An 18852-nucleotide genomic window follows, 5' to 3' on the forward strand; every position below is an offset into this window, starting at 1 on the left:
CTGAGCTGCATACACAAAATACCTTATTATTACATCAGCTGCAAAGATAGTTAATGAGGCTGAAACTGTTTTTTCAATAACTATCCTATTGGCCTAAGAGCAGTTTTTGCTAAAACACATTGAAGGTCGGCATCTAACATTCATTCTGGGTGCCATGGGGAGCGCGTACCCCCTGACAGACCATTGGCGTACCCACTGTACTATACGGTTTAGTACAGGTTGAAAACCCCTGCTCTAGATGAACCGTTTAGCAATGGATAGTTTATTGCCTCCTTTTGAACCTATTGCAGTATTATTCCAAAGAAGTCTAATTGACGGAATGGCAGGAAAATTGATTACTACAGAAGATCTGGTTTTCTTTGAGAGAAGATGCTATCTCAAGCTTCCAAAATAACTTATCCAGCTTCCCCCGGTTGCAAGTCTTATAGATATGCAAATACCCCACAGATGTTCATATTCAGGTTTCTACTAGGTCACCTTTATCTTATTCCAAAATGGACTTCATTCAGATCCCACTCTTTTCCTCTTTTAAGAATCCCAGGCAAGTGTTCGAAATTCGGAATAAAAACTGTAAATTAATTGGATGGTCATATACGGTGTTTTACCCAATCAGTTTATGTCCATTGAACTGGGAAAACCAAATTATATAACAATCTGTATAGCTTTTTACTAGTCATACGGGATACTTGAGTCAATGCACACAGGGGATTATCTGTGCAATAAAGTCGAAAAATATCCATTAAGGCTATAGAATCATTACGAACATTCTCTAGAACCAATAATATATATATTATAGATATATATATATATATATATATATATATATATATATATATATATTCTTTTCATTTCTTTTTATTGTCTGTATGCGTGTCTAAATTATGCCCGTGCGAGTGTGAAGCAACAAAGAGAACGCAAATCTCAACATTCCGTAGGAAGGACGGACCAACTGCTAAAAAAAAAAAAAAAAAAAAAAAAAAAAAAAAAAAAAAAATACAGACTTTACCTTGAACGAAGCATCCCACGTAAACACCACTGAGGAAACACGACCCTAAAGACTTCATGATGACGTAGAACAAGAACACCGGAGCCACGGTCGATGCCAAACAGCTGATCAAGGACAACAGGACGCAGGCCAGGATGACGGTCGACGGCCAAATCTGTAAATGAGAAATAAAATCGGAGCCGTAGAATTTACGCTACAAGTCAAGCACTAAGGCAAATTTTTCTTCCGCCATTCAGCGCTAAAGAGGGTGTACGGAAGTTGGAGTGGTTAACAGCGAGAAATGAAGAAAAGAAACTGGAATAAAGGTTAAATAAAAGGATAACAAGATCTATACTCTCTTTTCCTAAAGAGGAAATATCTGACGGTTCTGACCATTTCAAGAGGTTTATTATTATTATGAATGATTATTATTATTATTGCTAATCAAATAATCCACTTGTACTTACCTGTCCAAGAAGTAGCCGAACACCAAAGAGCTAACGAGCGCACCGGCTTGCGTTGCTGCTTGAGTGGTTGAATAGAGAGCCCGTCTCTCACACACCAAGTCCCACTGCAGTGAAGAACAATGGTGTCGTTATTTCCAAGATATTGTAGAATATACCTTGGTTATTTCACGCACGCTTTCTGGGCTACATATCTCCAGGTCGTTATTTCCAAGATATATAGAATATAACCTTGGTTTATTTCACGCACGCATTCTGGGCTACATATCTCAGTCCTTATTTCCAAGATATATAGAATATACCTTGGTTATTTCACGCACGCTACATATCTCAGTCGTGCTCAAGGATGGTTCACTCTTAACTGAGTATCATTGTAAACTTTATAACATTTCTTTCCATTTTCCTCCACCAAATATTACTCATCAATGTTATCTCGGTGCAGCCGTCTCTGAAGTGTTAAAGATGTCATGGTTTGTGATGTATTTACTTTAACTGATTCTGGTCTTTATTCCGTCGCAAGTTAGTTGTGGAGTGTACGGCTGAACGGATCTCCGTTTTTCTCTTTCTCCGACAGACAGACAGACAGGCACACACACACACACACACACACACACACATATATATAGTATATATATATATATATATATATACACTACCTTTATTTATATATTCATAACTTTCCGAATTTTCGTGATTCAGTTATAGTACATATAAATACACACACACATATACATAATGTGTATGTATTTAAATATATGTATAACTGAATCACGAAAATTTGGAACGTTATGAATAGATAAATAAAGGTAGCATATATATATATATATATATATATATATATATATATATATATATATATATGATTCTAATCACTTTAGCACGTGATTCGTTTATCACACACATCCCACAGGTGAAACATAAGAGACAGGGTGTAGGTCCTGACCGGTTCGGCTTTATTTTCAAGCCATTGACAAAGGACTGATACATAGTATATAAGTCACAAGTATATATACTACAGAGAACAGTACTGACGAACATACACACAACCGTATGAGAACTGCAGATCCACCTACAGGCAGGTGTCAAGGTAGGAGTGGCTTTCAAAATTCATCTGGCTAAAATTTACAGTATATTCTCAAGGGATACTACCGATTAGAGAACCCACCGTAGGAGACAACAAGTCCACACTCAAGCCCATACAAACAAGGAACACCTGCGGTTTCTACGTGAATGTCGTGATGAACAAGTGATACCAAGATCATTGATAACTAAGTCCTTGTCAAAATTAGAACGACAACCGTTCGGGTGAAATTAACAACAGTCTATTTTGGGAAAACATATCAGTATTAAGACATTGGAAACTAAACAGATTTTGAAGATTTATCGAGAAAAAGACGTCATTTTTGAAGCTTCAGTGCCATCGCATTGGAGAGATTCTCTGCAGGAATATTGTTATATGAATATGAGGAAGAAAGTGTATCAGAAGCTTAAACGTAAACATGACAACAAAATAAAACACCTAATCGAAAGAAGCCCTTGGACTACCAACGCCAATCATGAATGTGTCGTCAATTTATCAAACAAGCATCTGGATAGGAATGTAGCCAGTGCTTTAGGCTATGGTTTAAATTTTGCTGTATCGACTGGAAGTATAAATAGTGTAGAAATTACTAAAGGATTGTGCAACTTGGAAAAATATAGTGATTTAACTAGTGAAGAGGTCAACATAATTAAGGGAGTGATTTATGGAAGTATGAAAAAGTCAGACACCAAAAATGTACCCAAAAGATTTATGGATGCCATCAATGAACTGAAAAAAGATAAAGATATACACATGACAAAAGCAGATAAATCAGGTGCCCTAGTAATTTTAAACAAAAATGAATATATAGAAAAAATGGAAAGTCTTTTGGGTGATAATAGCACTTATAAAGAATTAAATAAGAACCCGATAGACAGTGTGAATAGTGGTTTCAATAAAAAAGTGAAAAATCTGTTAAAAGGTAACGAAAGCCTTATAAAGAAGGTGTGTGTGACCTCTCTATCGCTACCGTATATGTATGGTACGATAAAAACCCATAAAACTAACTTCCCTGCCAGACCAATTATCAGCTCAGTGGGTTCCGCATCCTATAAATTAGCGAAGTATTTAGTGGATATCCTTAACCCATTGGTAGGTAACATCTCTCATGCCAATATTAAGAATAATGTGGACTTGATAGATAAACTAAATAGTGTACAAGTTAATAGTGAATCGAAACTTGTGAGCTTTGATGTAGTATCTCTATTCACAAAAGTGCCTATTGATGATCTATTGGAGTTTCTATCGGAATTATTAGAAAACAAACAGCTGGATATACCATTCTCTAAAAGCACCTTAATTGAACTGATAAAATTATGTGTTAAAGACTGTAAATTTGAATTCAATGGAAAATTCTACTCACAAAATTTTGGTATGGCAATGGGAAACCCTCTGTACCCAGTGCTAAGTAACTTATATAGGAATTTTTTGAAAAGAAAATTTTAAAATTTTAAACAATATAATTCCACGCAATGTACCTTGGTTTAGATATGTTGACGACATAATTTGTGTATGGCCAGGGAACGAAGATGTAAATAACATTTTTACCAGGCTAAATCAATTAGTACCATCAATTAAATTTATTATGAAAATTGAAAAAGATGGTTGCCTACCCTTTTTGGATGTCCTCATACGGAGAAAGAGTAGTGGGTTTAAATATAGTGTTTACAGAAAGCCTGCTAATATTTCTTCCTGTGTACATTTCTATTCTGGACAAATCAATAAGGTTAAAAGATCAGTGTTTGCATCTATGTTTCTAAGAGCACTACGGGTATGTAGCCCAGAATATATAGATGAGGAGATAGATAAGATTCGGAATACAGGCAAGAAACTGAAATATCCAGATAATGTACTAAACAATACACCAGAAGCGGCAAAAAAGACCATGTATCAAAACCAAAAAGAACCTTACAATAACAAAAATTTGCTTGTACTACCTTATAATAATAATAATATGAAAGATATCCCACATCTCCTGAAGAATTTTAGTGTTAATGTAGTTTTAAAAACAATGAAACAGGTACTTATTAAGAACTCCCATAATAATGCTAAAGGATGTGTATATAAAATTCCGTGTAAGTCTTGTGACAACTTTTACATTGGTCAAACGGGGAAAGCACTGGAAAAAAGAATAGAACAACATAAACAATGTGTGAGATATGCACAGGGAAATAGAGGTATATTTGTACATGTTAGTGAGAACAATCATGCTGTTAACTGGGAAGGTGCAGAAAAGCTGGTGTGTTCTAATAATGCAACGGAAAGGAATATCATTGAATCTAGTTTTATAAAAGAAAGTTACAGCAATAATATGAACATCAGTCAAGGAATGTATAAACTTGATCCTTTAATATCAAAAGAAATTTGTAAACTGTTTAAATTTTTTAATTTTGGTAGGCTGTAGAGATGTATGGAAATAGGATTATATTGTAAACGCAGTAAAGGGGGAGGGGGGCAGTAGTGGTAATGAGATGTCCAACCCCGCCTCCCTGACACCTGTCAGGAGTGGACTTGTTGTCTCCTACGGTGGGTACCCTAATCGGTAGTATCCCTTGAGAATTTACTGTAAATTTTAGCCAGATGATTTTTGAAAGCCATTCCTACCTTGACACCTGCCTGTGGGTGGATCTGCAGTCTCAAACGGTTGCGTGTGTGTTCGTCAGTACTGTCTCTGTAGTATATATAGTACTTGTGACTTCTAATACTATGTATCAGGCCATTGTCAATGGCTTGAAAATAAAGCCGAAACCGTCAGACCTACACCCTGTCTCTTATTTTTCACACCTGTGGATATATATATATTATATATATTATAATAGATATATATATATACTATATTATATATATACATATATATATATCATATATATTATTCTATACTATATATATATATATATATATATATATATATATACGTGCAATGTTTCCTGAACAGAATCATAGAAACATTCCATACGTTTGAACCCGGGATCACACAAAATTCTAAAAAGGAAATTGGGATTAGCCGAAACGCATCATACAGCAAGCTCACAGGACGAAGCTGGCATTGCCAACTGCGAGGACCTACCTCAATAACGACGGTGGATTTATATTCGGTGGTATTGAAGTCTCTTACGAGACACCGAACCGAGTGAGGTCACCAGCCTATGGCGATTGAGTCGGGGTTCTCAATAGAAGCACTGTATCCTATTTCCGCGGCCTTCGTGTAGTTGTAATTGTTCATCGTGCAACCGTCCCACCGGCTTCCATTCCTGGATGAAATTCAGAAAAAATCATCTCAGAATCATTATTATTATTAATACAGAATTTAGGCCAAAGGCCAAACACTGGGACCTATGAGGTCATTCAGCGTTGAAATGGAAATTGACAGCTAAAGGTTTGAAAGGTGTAACAGGAGGAAAGCCTCGCAGTTGCACTATGAATCAAGTGTTAGGAGAGGGTGAAAGTAAGAGGAAGAGAGAGAATATGGAAAGAGGTACAGTCAAAAAGGAACGAAAGCGGTTTGCAGCTAGGGGCCGAAGGCACGCTGCAAAGAACCTTGGTAATGCCTACAGTGCACCGCATGAGCTCAGAATCATTGGTGTCCTTCGGTTTTTTCATGTTAGTATGGCCCTGTTCCACTGAAATTTCAGAAAATTTTCATGGGAGTGTAAATCAAACTTCTGTAAAATAATGGTATTTTGTTACTGGCTCGAACTTATTCAAATAATTTGTTTTTTGCTTTGGTGGGTAGTTGAGAGAATTCTACATATAATATATCTAACCAACTTGTATGCAAGCTTTATTTTCAATATCGCGAGTCAGTTGGAGTTTTTTCTTTAGCATATGAACACGCAAAGATATTCAACCAATCAAGAGTCCGTTGAACTCTAAACAGGTCTGCATTTGAATAAATATCCAATAAATTAAGCGAACGAACGAAAATTTCTATAAACATCTGGTTTGCTGGCTTCTTTTACCTAACTAGCTGGTCTATGCCTGAAGATATATAATCATATTTTCGTTTGTTCTATACATGCTCAGCTTGGTAGATGCAGAGAACTTACTTACGAGCGCTGAAGCATTTTATTTGATTGCTTGGCTGCGCTTCCATACGATGTCTAGAAACAGATAGAGGACAGTCCTTGGCACAAAACAGTTAGTCGTTTAGAGACAACGAAGCTCATCTGCAGATGTTGAACCCAGAAATTTTGCCCTCTAACAACGCTTTCTTTGAATGATTATTAATATCCGGTAACCCAAATTCTGATTGAAATGACATTCCTGTCAATCTAACAGAAACGTGTCTCATGAAGCTTCATTAATGGAATATAATGGAATAGTAATCTAGACTCTGTACCTATTGTTACCTTTTCATTGCTTGTCTCGGTCGGTCTCCCGTATGGAATACAGATCAGTTTGATCTTAGTCCCAAAGAAATCCAGGTGATTAAATATTAAGAATTTAATATAATTGTAATGAAAAAAGGAAGATTCTTCAGACAATGAAATCCAAAAAAAAAAATTGTCCCAATTCAAGCACTCTTGATGACAAAGAGCGAGTTCTAAGGAATCACGGAGACTTGTTGATGAATTTATTTGACATGTTCTCCACATCAAAGTAAATTGTTAAGGAGAACTTTAAAACTGTTGGTCTCGTGCGTGCTTGATGAACGCACATTTGCGACATCAAGGATTAAAATTGTACATATTCGACCAACAACAGGTACTGAGAATAACCTGTCAAATTTGACAACTAACAGTACAACAAAAATGTATCCACTAAACTTATACTCTCACAGAAAGAAAAAAAAATGCTTTTAACACACTTTCGCTCTCTGAGTTACAAGGTACTACTACATGAAATATACGGGTTTTAATATCTGATTTGTTGCTTTATTAATTTAAAAGGCTTAGACGGAATGCATTCTTGTATTTGCACACTGCTGTAGTATGTGGTATACTGTAGTGCTTACACACGATTAAATTGCCATATGTAATACAAATACAAATCACGTTCAGAAATGACAAAATTACTCTTCCCAACGAAAGTATTTCATTTTGGAAATCAATAAAATAAAAAATTCAAAATTCAGGACCTGAAACTCCTCGTGAGCGTATGAAGAGAGATCTGGAAAAAGTCGAAGCAGAACATTGACGGCTGACTCACTCACCCTTGAACCCTCGACAAGGACACTATCTGCTCCTGAGTCCAGTTGGCATCGACAAGAGGCCCAATATGACACCAGTAACTGGGAGTGACACCTAAAAACTCGTAGGTTATTGACTGGAACACATTCGCGAAGGCCGCTGCAAATATTTTAAAAATATATATATATATACATATCGTAATGACATTAAAAGTTCTTATTTCGATCTGCGCCAACATCATTTAGTCTTAATTAAATACCTAACCAAAGGAGGTCTCAAATCCTTGAAAAACTGAAAGCTCTCAAACGCGAGCTTTTTAACCGGAGAAAGATAAGATTTCTAACTGATAAATATTTACCCCGCCCAAAAATTATACAAAATCATTTAAAAAAGAGGGATGCATGATTACCATCATTTATAATCACGTTCAGCACTGATAAAAATCGGTGGAGTTTTGGATTAAAGTTATTGAACACTTTTACGTGAGAAGACGAATATCAGCCCTTTTTGTTTCTGGTTAACAACCCCTGGAAAATACAAATATAAACACTTAAGACAAACAACGAAAAAATTAATAAATACAAAATTGCAAACTTTACAGTTCGGAAAATGGTGAATTTTAACAAAACGTCAAAAAGAAAATCAGACACGAATGGCCGCAGCATCTATTTAGATAATAATGCTTTATACATTTCACGTAATTTAATGTCACAAGAATAAAAGTTTATCAATAAACTGTTTTGCTGAAAAGAATAGTTTCCAAAACAGATAAAGCACAAAAAATGACCATTGTTCAACCTACGCTATTATGTTAAACAACTACAAAAACGAATGTGTTTAACAAAGACTATGACGTCAGCGTTGCAGGGCTCTGTTGGTGATTACTGCTTCAAGCTATCAGAGACAAGGTCTATTGCGTGGTTCTGATAACCTCACATGCCAGGATGACGGGGACAAACCTATCTCTCTCTCTCTCTCTCTCTCTGTATTATATATATATATATATATATATATATATATATATATATATATATATATATATATATAAATATATATAGATAGATATATAGATATATATTTACACCCACAACCATTTATATATAATATATATATATATATATATTTATATATATATGATATATTATATATATATATATATATATATATATATATATATATATATGTATATATATATATATATATATATATATATATAATGCAGATATATAGACAGATGCACGCATACACATTCCATTGTTATCAAATCTATTTTTCCAACTAAAACCAGCATTTCCGACCCATCTCCAGCCCTTCCCGCATAACAATCACCTCTACACGAATCTACCTCTTTTTGTCAACACCGACTTCAACGTGAAACGACTCGTTCGTTTCCCCGCTACACCTAAACTACAAATGAAGAAGATGGTGAGGTTCACGGACCACGAGTCCCGATGACCTCTAGAACATCTTCGAATGAATCGAGTCCTGCTACGCCCCGGGCTTCATTCGGATGAACATCTGAAATGTTTCTATCACGATTGCTGGGGTTCGAATCCTCACAGTGAGTCCTCTCTGTCCCTGTCTCTGGCATGACGTTACTCTTTCTTTTCCGGGATCACTCGTTAATAAGGCGATCTGCAACAGAAAACGGGAAGCATTAAGCCATCATATTCTTTAGTAGCTTCTGGTTGAGCTGGCCCTTAACCAGCAAGAGACCTAGCCCTAAGGCGGTCCTGGGTATGCTAACTTGTCCAAGGGCTTGGTAAGAGCCTACCATCACTTAAGCTATCCTCGTTTTTCATTTCCTTTAATTAATTGAACAAGATAATGTAGATTTGGCTGTGACTACATGTAGCAGTAAGTCAAGTGAACGGTTAGTTCGTTAGTTATTTTATTGACAAAATTTACACTTATTAGTACAAATTTGTCCAAAAAAAGAGACATAATAATACAAAATATAAGAATTAGACAGTAATCTCTTTTGTTCTTGCAAGTACATGGCCTACAGAGAAAAATACGTCAAGTACAAATAACACCGTATTTTAAGATTATAAAAAACGAAAAATGAACTTACTATAGAGAAAACGTAGTCACATAGCTAACATTTTTCTTAAACTTTATTAATTCATAAACATTATCAGTATACAACTTAGGACAGGAGTGGAAACAAGGCAATTCCTAGATTAAGGGTGTTATAATGTCTGTGATAATGTTAATCACTTATGTAGACCACGTTTAGGAGAGAAAGAAGAAGATGCGGAGAACAGTCAGTAACGATCAAGAATATCGGTACAAGGAGTCCATCGCTGAGCGCCATTGTAAGCATAACGTCGTCAACCAGCAGTAACTATAAAAAAAGAAATGAACAACAAAATGTCCCTTACTGGAAAAGTGCAGTACTGCCCAATGGCCAATGGACGTAATCTCATGTAGATTTCTGGGTACCAGTACCTACCAAACTATAAATTGTTGGCAAGTGCTTGAGCGCACCCGTGTGAAATATGGTGCGGACTTTAGATCTATTGTAGCGCACAAGTGTTCATTTATATTCGCCACAAGGTGTTAGCCTTCTAGTTGCTAACTCCGCAGTCCTCTCTCTACTGATTACTATTCACGACAGTCAAACTCATTACCAGTTACAAATTTCACTGTTTGCGTTAGCCAAAGGCACGATGATATTTAATGGAATGAGCTCATCAGAGAGTTCCATGTTGCTCAGGAGTCGAGCCTGCAGCTTTTCATTGGTGAGGCAAAAGTCTTGGCTACATAATTATTACAAATGAATATATATATATATATATATATATATACTATAGTATATATATATATATATATATCACATATATATACACATTATATATACATATATAAATATATTTCTATATCATATACGTGAATATATATATATATATTTATATATAGTAATATATATATATATATATATATATATATATATATATATAGAGAGAGAGAGAGAGAGAGAGAGAGAGAGAGAGAGAGAGAGAGAAACGTAATCATGCAAAACCTGTAAAATAAGGTTTTTCTTTTTCTTAGAAAGAACAATAATGTTCCTGAGAGAGAAGAGAAGAGAGAGAGAGAGAGAGAGAGAGAGAGAGAGAAGAGAGAGAGAGATCCGTAGTGCAACGACACACTAGCCTCGGTCTAGTGAACGACGCACTAGCCTCAAAACACAGAGACCCAAGCGAGAAATTATTTTCGATTCTCGTGCTTGTACAACGATAACTCTTGAGGATATTCAATACATATTTCTAATTTTTCCTTCTTCTGTAACATATATGTGTCGTGTGTATGCAAAAACTAACGAAGACATGTGTGCCTTAGATTACGTTCATACTGGTAATTCGTAATTCCGGCTTTCGTTACTTACTGTACAAATTCACTATTTTTCTCGGCCTTGGGGTTGATACAGACTGCAGCCGTGCTTGGAGTTGTAGTAGGTTACTCGATTAGTGATAATATATTATACAAACATATGCACACACACACTATATATATATATATATATATATATATATATATATATATATATATATATATATTCTTCCTTTAAGAATTCTGCGGTAATGCTCATCCAGTGGCTGAATTTGAGTACTTATGTTTTATCTATGCACATTAGTTGTACATGCACTTATAAAATCTACTACAAGAGTGAGGTACAGATATAGCTGATCTATCTCACTCATTTAGTAGGTTCTGTATGTTAATGTACAAAATAAATTACATTAATAAACGTAAGTACTCGTACCTAGAATTTGGATGAGCATTACTACAATACAAGCAAACGTATATCAACAGGTATACAGTCCGCACGAATACCTTTACAACAGAATATGGAATTTAGCTCATTCAGCGCTTTGAATATCTGTAGTATGTAAGAGAATGAGGACGAAATTGAAAAACAACTTAATCCTAAGCAGTAGCTTAGCCTCCGATACATTATGGACAGGAAAAACCTAAATCTCAGATCCTTGCAAATCACAAGCACCGTTTTTCGTTGCCAGAGATTATTGTTTTCAAACAAAACTTCAATCAGTATAAAAAGGCAATTGAACCAAAATACGAGGAGCCACTCCATTGGGATGATCAGTTACGAATGACTTGAGTACGTAAAATTTATTTCCGCTTCGTTGCCTTAAATTATCTATAATTTTTAAAATTTTATACTAATGTACACAGGAAAGTTACCATAATACGTACAAGTCTACTCTTCATAAGAAAGATCAGTTACGAAAGATGAAGTATGCAAGAATTATTTTCCAAGTACCATTCTCTTAATTTCTCAACACATTTCAACAATCCCTTTAATTTTAGGTCTAGGTAAGGCAATAACTCTTCACTGGCTCACTATATTTAGACTGCTTTTCGTTATTTATCTATTTTGGTGACCTAATTATTCATACTGACAGGCGTAACATTCAGTTAGAATACTTTAAAATGCCGATGAAATATTTGCAACACACTTTTGCACTGTATTGAACACTAATGAGCATCTACATTTATTTCCGAGCATACGAGTTGGACATATGAGGGGGCTTTCACAGGAAAACCAAACTACTTGTATTCCTCAATACATTTCAACACTCCGTTTAATTTTAGGTCTGGGTAGGGCAACGAATCTTCATTCACTCACTATATTTAGTCTGCTTTTCGTTTTTATATATTTGGTGAAGGAGGCGGGATCTTATATCAAGCAATTGCGCACACCCAGATGACATAAATTTTCTCACTTGAAAGGCTTAACATTCAGTTAGAATACTTTATAATGCCGAGGAGATTTTTTCAAAACACTTTTGCATTGTATTGGACACTAATGAGCATCTACATTTATTTCCGAACGTACGCGTTGGACATTTGAGGGGGCTTTCATAGGAAAACCAAAATACTTGTGCACGTGCGCGCACACACACATAAGACACACACACACACACACACACACATATATAGATATATATATATATAACATAATATATATATATATATATATATATATGTAAACGAAAAAATACCTGTTTGTTTGTTTGAGTGTTTGGTTGTACAAACACTATACAAATCCACATTTCTTGGTCGGTTTTGATGAGATTTTAAATGTAAGTCATTATCAAACCGGGAAAGATTATGATGAAAACAGAAGTAAAATGTGATAAATGGTTGGGTAAAGGAGGGGGGGGGGAGGGCTGTGAGAGGCGGGTAAAATGTGAATATTACCAAAGAAAAACATATATTAGTGTCTAATCCATATTTTTGTTTTCAGGGTCGCTGAAATGGATAGTGACAATCCCGGTGTCCTTCAAGTCTAAGTTCAGCCCTGATAAGGTGGAAGTGGGAAGGGGTATTGTAAAAATAATCGAAAACGACATATATTAGAGCATACTCTAATTCATAGTTTACGAGGTCGCTGAAATGAATAGTGACACTCCCAATGCCCTTCGAGTCCAAGTTCAGCCCTGATAGGAAGGTGGTTGATAAGGGGTAGGAAGTGGTTGACGTAAAAATAACGAAAACGACAGATATTGGTGTTTAATCACGTTTTGCGAGGTTGCTGGAATGAATAGTGACACTCCCAAAGCCCTTTAAGTCCAAGTTCAGTTCCAATAAGAAGGAGGGGTTGGAAGTGTGGTGACATGTAAACTGTAAAATGTCAAAATGCTGGGCAATGTAACTGAAGCAACTATCTTAACAGGAATGATGAGAGAGAGAGAGAGAGAGAGAGAGAGAGAGAGAGAGAGAGAGAGAGAGTTTATCGGTTGTCACTCAGGGATTACCAGGGGCACGCCAGGTTGGTCAGCATATATATATATATATATATATATATATATATATATATATATATATATATCAAAAGGTGCGAACATGTAGACATCAGAGGGCTACCGAAACTCAGTAGATCACAGTTAAGGAGTTTATTATGAGATACGTTTCGTGTCATCCTGACACATCATCAGTCTGTAATGTAAAATCAATTCACATTTATAAAAAATATAATTAAAGTTTACATGATATTTTGAAAGGAAAACATAAAATACTAAAGTTATTCATAGAATTATTGTTAAAAGCTAAAAATACTAAAATTGTTTACAAGGTGACATTAAAATTGTAGAAATTTGGGATTAAAAAGGCATATTAACCTTAATAAAGCGAAGGGCAAGAAAGGAATGGCTGTAGGTCCGTCGTTTGCCCAGATCTCGACTACGCCAAGAAAAGCTGAGTAGAGGATTGACTAGAATTGAGGGAAGGAACGAGGTGCTTGATATGTAAAGACTCAAGTGTCGTTATATATTGGCTATGCTGGGTATTGTCAATTATCGAAAAATGTTTTTTGCTAATTTCAATTTTACAGAGAGCTGCATGATTTCTTACATTAGAAGGTTAAGGATTGGTTATCCTCTGGCCAGTTCTGTAGCTTACTCCCAAATGACTAGAATATCGAACTTGCAACAAGCGTTTCGTCGATCCAACGTAAGTACCGGGACACCCTGGGCAAGTAAATTTGTAAATAATATTGGATCGCATAAACGACAATACCAAGCATAGCCAATATATAACGACACTTGAGTCTTTACATATCAAGCACCTCGTTCCTTCCCTCAATTCTAGTCAATCCTCTACTCAGCTTTTCTTGGCGTAGTCGAGATCTGGGCAAACGACGGTCCTACAGCCATTCCTTTCTTGTCCTTCGCTTTATTAAGGTTAATATTCCTTTTTAATCCCAAATTTCTACAATTTTTATGTCACCTTGTAAATAATTTTAGTATTTTTAGCTTTTAACAATAATCTTTATGAATAACTTTAGTGTTTTATGTTTTCCTTTTAGAATAGCATGTAAACTTTAATTATATTTTTTTATAAATGTGAATTGATTTTACATTACAGACTGATGATGTGTCAGGATGACACGAAACGTATCTCATAATAAACTCCTTAACTGTGATCTACTGAGTTTCGGTAGCCCTCTGATATATATATATATATATATATATATATATCTATATATATATATATATATATATATACATATATATATATATGTGTGTGTGTGTGTGTGTGTGTGTGTGTGTGTGTGTGGAGGACTTATCAACGCGAGCACGTGTTTAACAGAAACAAAATTCTGACTCACATCAAGATCGTACTCCAGTCTCTCAAACGAAAGGTCAGGATGCGCAGATGGGTCAATTGGTGAACCAGAAATCTACACACACACACACACACACACACACACACACACACACACACACACACACATATATATATATATATATATATATATATATATATATAATACATATAATTTTCTTTATGCTGGAGGACTCCGGAGAGTGCTAACTACCGTTTACCACCCATGTAATTGCCATCCATTGGGATGTGAATGTGGAAATGGATTTGTTTGCCTAAAGCATCCAAGTAGAAATCGGGCCACGGTGCCTAAATTCGCTGATCGGTTACTACAGCCCTTCCCCAACCATTTCATAAGACTGTGATCCAGCTCTTCTCTATCCAACACTTTTTTGTTTTTTTTTACTCGTATGGTTACATTTTCCATCCTTTCAATAGTCTTACTCCTCTTGTAATAAGAGACAACATTAACATGCATAGCACACATTTCTACACTATCAACCAATCTACAAACAGATATTTATTAAACACTTGAAACTATACATACATCACAAGTTTCACTTAAACACCTCTACAAATGTATTCTCTCACTGTAGTGGGGGACCAACATTACAACCTTAAAATTATATGCAGTGTAGATATATTTATACTAAGTGTACTTCTTCAAGACAGGATGTAAGGCCCTTCCATTCGAGTGTTCAGTTTTACATAAAGTGCATGACTTAACATTATATATATATATATATATATATATATATATATATATATATTATATATATATATATATATATATATATATATATATATATATATGCATATATATATATATATATATATATATATATATATATATATATATATATATATATATATATATATATATGTGTGTGTGTGTGTGTGTGTGTATATAATATATATATATATATATATATATATATATATATATATATATATATATATATATATATATGTATATATATATATAAATGATATATGTACATATATATATATATATATATATATATATATATATATATATATATATATAACTATAGAATGACTCACATCCTTCTGGTCCACTGATCCAATCATCTTCAGTCCTCCGTTATAAAACAACTTGCTTAAACTTAACTAATCTGCCACTCATATACGTACATTTTCTTTCTGGAGAGAGAGAGAAGGCGACCCACACTTCGTCGTAGTTCGGTAGCAACTAAGTGCTCTTGCAATTTTTAAAATTGTGCCTTATCATTCCCGTAGTGACTTCCTATCTGAGCATGCATAGAACCGAGGCAAACTTATCGCTTCGATTGACAACGCAGAGGCGGCCAAATCCATTGACCTTGGCTCTACGTATTTTCCTATTTATCAAATGGGTGTAATACACAGAAAATAAACTGTGAAGAAATATACATCCGGTGGTAATGATACAGTATCGCATGTTGCAAAAAAAAAAATTATGCTTACGCTTAAGAATAAAGATCTATATATATATATATATATATATATATATATATAGATAGATAGATATATATATATATATATATATATATATATATATATATATATATATATATACCACCCCTGCTATTCAAACAGCTACACACACATGCACAAATGTGAGTGTGAATACACTTGTGCGTAACCGATCTTAATTTTTAATAAGATAATCTTGGGAAAAGATTGTTTGTTTCTTATGATTATTCTCATATCGATTATCTATGTGAAATTATAATAACACCTTCATTGTAGTACACCAAGCAATTATCATACTCGTCCAATCTGTTAATGACAACGTAGAAAGGAGGTCTTACAATGGCTTACCCATGTCTGATTGCGAACATGAATTCGTGCTCTATTAATTAAGACCACTTTTTGCGTGTAAGACTATCTCTTTACCTAGATTTAAATGTTTTTTCAAATTAAAACATTTTCATTTCAAAGATACGGTTTTTTTTCTCTCTCTCTTACCTGTATATTTTCTCTATGAAGTGTTCGAGCTGCGTTTCAAATGAATAAATATCGTTATCTGCCACAGTATTCATACTCTGAAACTTTAAATCCGGCAAATTATCCGTATTCTTCGCCATTGGCTGTATATTTGGCAACTCACGTAATACTAATTTGATTAATCAAATCGTGATTTTATAAACTGAATCTGACACGCTGATGACCGGGAGTTTGACAGCCACGATAGGTTACGATAATGAAATAATATAACTTGTTGGTATTGACTAAAGCTGGCCATACCTTCTTGAACCTAATTTTTAGTGGATATTTCATGTCTTCCACTTGTTTGCACTCACTGAGCAAATTTTACTGCATTCCAACGTGAGAAATTCTCGCTTGCCTGCATTATGATGAAAACTTTTTAAAGTCTGGCATATTTCAAACCACGTACAGAAGACTTTGATATGATTATAGTATCCAACCAGACCAAGTGCACCTGATTTGCGAACTTAGGGCTATTCCTGCGGGTCCCCCTTAAAGCAGATCAAAAAAACGTGTTCTAACAGGAGTGCAACCTACCAGTCCTCTGGCCATGCCTTAACCTAAAGGGAAGGGGTAAAGGGGGGGGGGGGGAGGGGGGGGGGGGGGGGGGGGGGGGGTCGCCTCCTTGGACCATAACTCGACACCGTGCATAAGAGAATGACTCATGTGTGCGCTACTACTCTGCAATATTACTGAGTTTTACTTGCTATCCAGTCAGTCGTAATAAATTCTCTTAAACGAAAAACAATCGCAAAAGTGTATTGTTGGAGTCGTGATTTTAAATAACTATTCATTCGTAACGGCGTTTATTTTTCACCCTGTCATAAGAGCTTTGGTACACACGGTCAACTTCAACATTTTTCTTTTCGTTCAGATTACAGGACCTATCATCTCGGTACTTGGATGCAGGATATGACGACAACGACGCGTACCTCGTATTTCAAGTAGCTATAAGGCTAAAATATATTTTATCTTGAAATGGGTCCAGGACGGACTCAAATCGTCTCCAGTCACCTACAGATCAGGAAATGCATATAAAATTAGTTAACCCGGGAACACAGGTTAGTATGCGTCTTGTAACTTTTAGTCACACCAAATTCTAGCAAAAGAGTAGGTACCTGGTCTAGTTTTTTTTTTTTTTTTTTTTTTTTTTTTTTTTTTTTTGTTTTTTTTTTTTTTTTTTTTTTTTTTTGCATCAGTGATAACCACTCAACCACATTTCATTATCGGTGACTGATGCAGATGCTGAAGTACGTTTTTACTTTTCATGCGTGTTAACCGTTTTCAATTCATATCTAAAAGAATTTCATTATTTCCTAGCCTACCACCCTATTACCCTAATTGTGACGCTAAGGATTTCCGGCACTCCACGATCATAATTGTTCAAATAAATGAACTCATATCACACATTCAGCACTGCTGGCCAAACCTGTGGTTTGTTTGTTTGTTTGTATGGTGGTTTTACGTTGCATGGAACCAGTGGTTATTCAGCAACGGGACCAACGGCTTTACGTGACATCCGAACCACGTCGAGAGTGAACTTCTATCACTAGAAATACACATCTCTCACTCCTCAATGGAATGGCCGAGAATCGAACCCGCGACCACCGAAGTGGGACGCTAATACCATACCAACTACACCGCTGAGACGATCCAAAACTGTGGTAACCTTTGATTGCCAAGGTTTTATGTTACTTATTCGCTACCCTTGAGACATTTTCTATTCTCTATTTATTTGCATCGCAAGGATACTAAGCAAACCAATACAATCACACGATATTTTCTGAATGACAGCGGTACCACCATTTATACTGCACCCACACACTTCCGTTTTACTTTGCCATGCTACTGGATGACATTTCTTGTCAATGTGACTCGCACAGTGGATATCTGGAGTACGGAAATGTTTGTGCATCACTTACTCGACAACTGGATAATGAAGTAATGAGAGTTTTCAATCCAGAACAATGCTTTTGCTTGTTTAAGACTGGATGGCGGGAATATACGTGATTCGATCCTCTCTCTACGATGGAGTCCAAAAAATTCTTAAACAATATAATAAAGCATTTT

At 35.3% G+C, this 18852-nt stretch overlaps 2 protein-coding genes across 3 annotated transcripts in view; both read right to left on the minus strand.

Annotated features, from left to right (window-relative positions):
* The window catches only part of LOC135217095 (organic cation transporter protein-like), a 77874-nt gene extending 61843 nt beyond the window's left edge, over positions 1-16031 (minus strand). Inside the window, exon 1 of the mRNA XM_064252782.1 lies at positions 15946-16031. The gene's annotated coding sequence lies outside the window, so the exon portion shown is untranslated. The remainder of the gene's footprint in view (positions 1-15945) is intronic.
* The window catches only part of LOC135217096 (PIN2/TERF1-interacting telomerase inhibitor 1-like), a 68564-nt gene that overhangs the window by 5461 nt on the left and 44251 nt on the right, over positions 1-18852 (minus strand). The window lies entirely within an intron of this gene.

This window comes from Macrobrachium nipponense, chromosome 7 (assembly GCF_015104395.2).
Source record: "Macrobrachium nipponense isolate FS-2020 chromosome 7, ASM1510439v2, whole genome shotgun sequence".
NCBI classification, from domain to species: Eukaryota; Metazoa; Arthropoda; class Malacostraca; order Decapoda; family Palaemonidae; genus Macrobrachium; species Macrobrachium nipponense.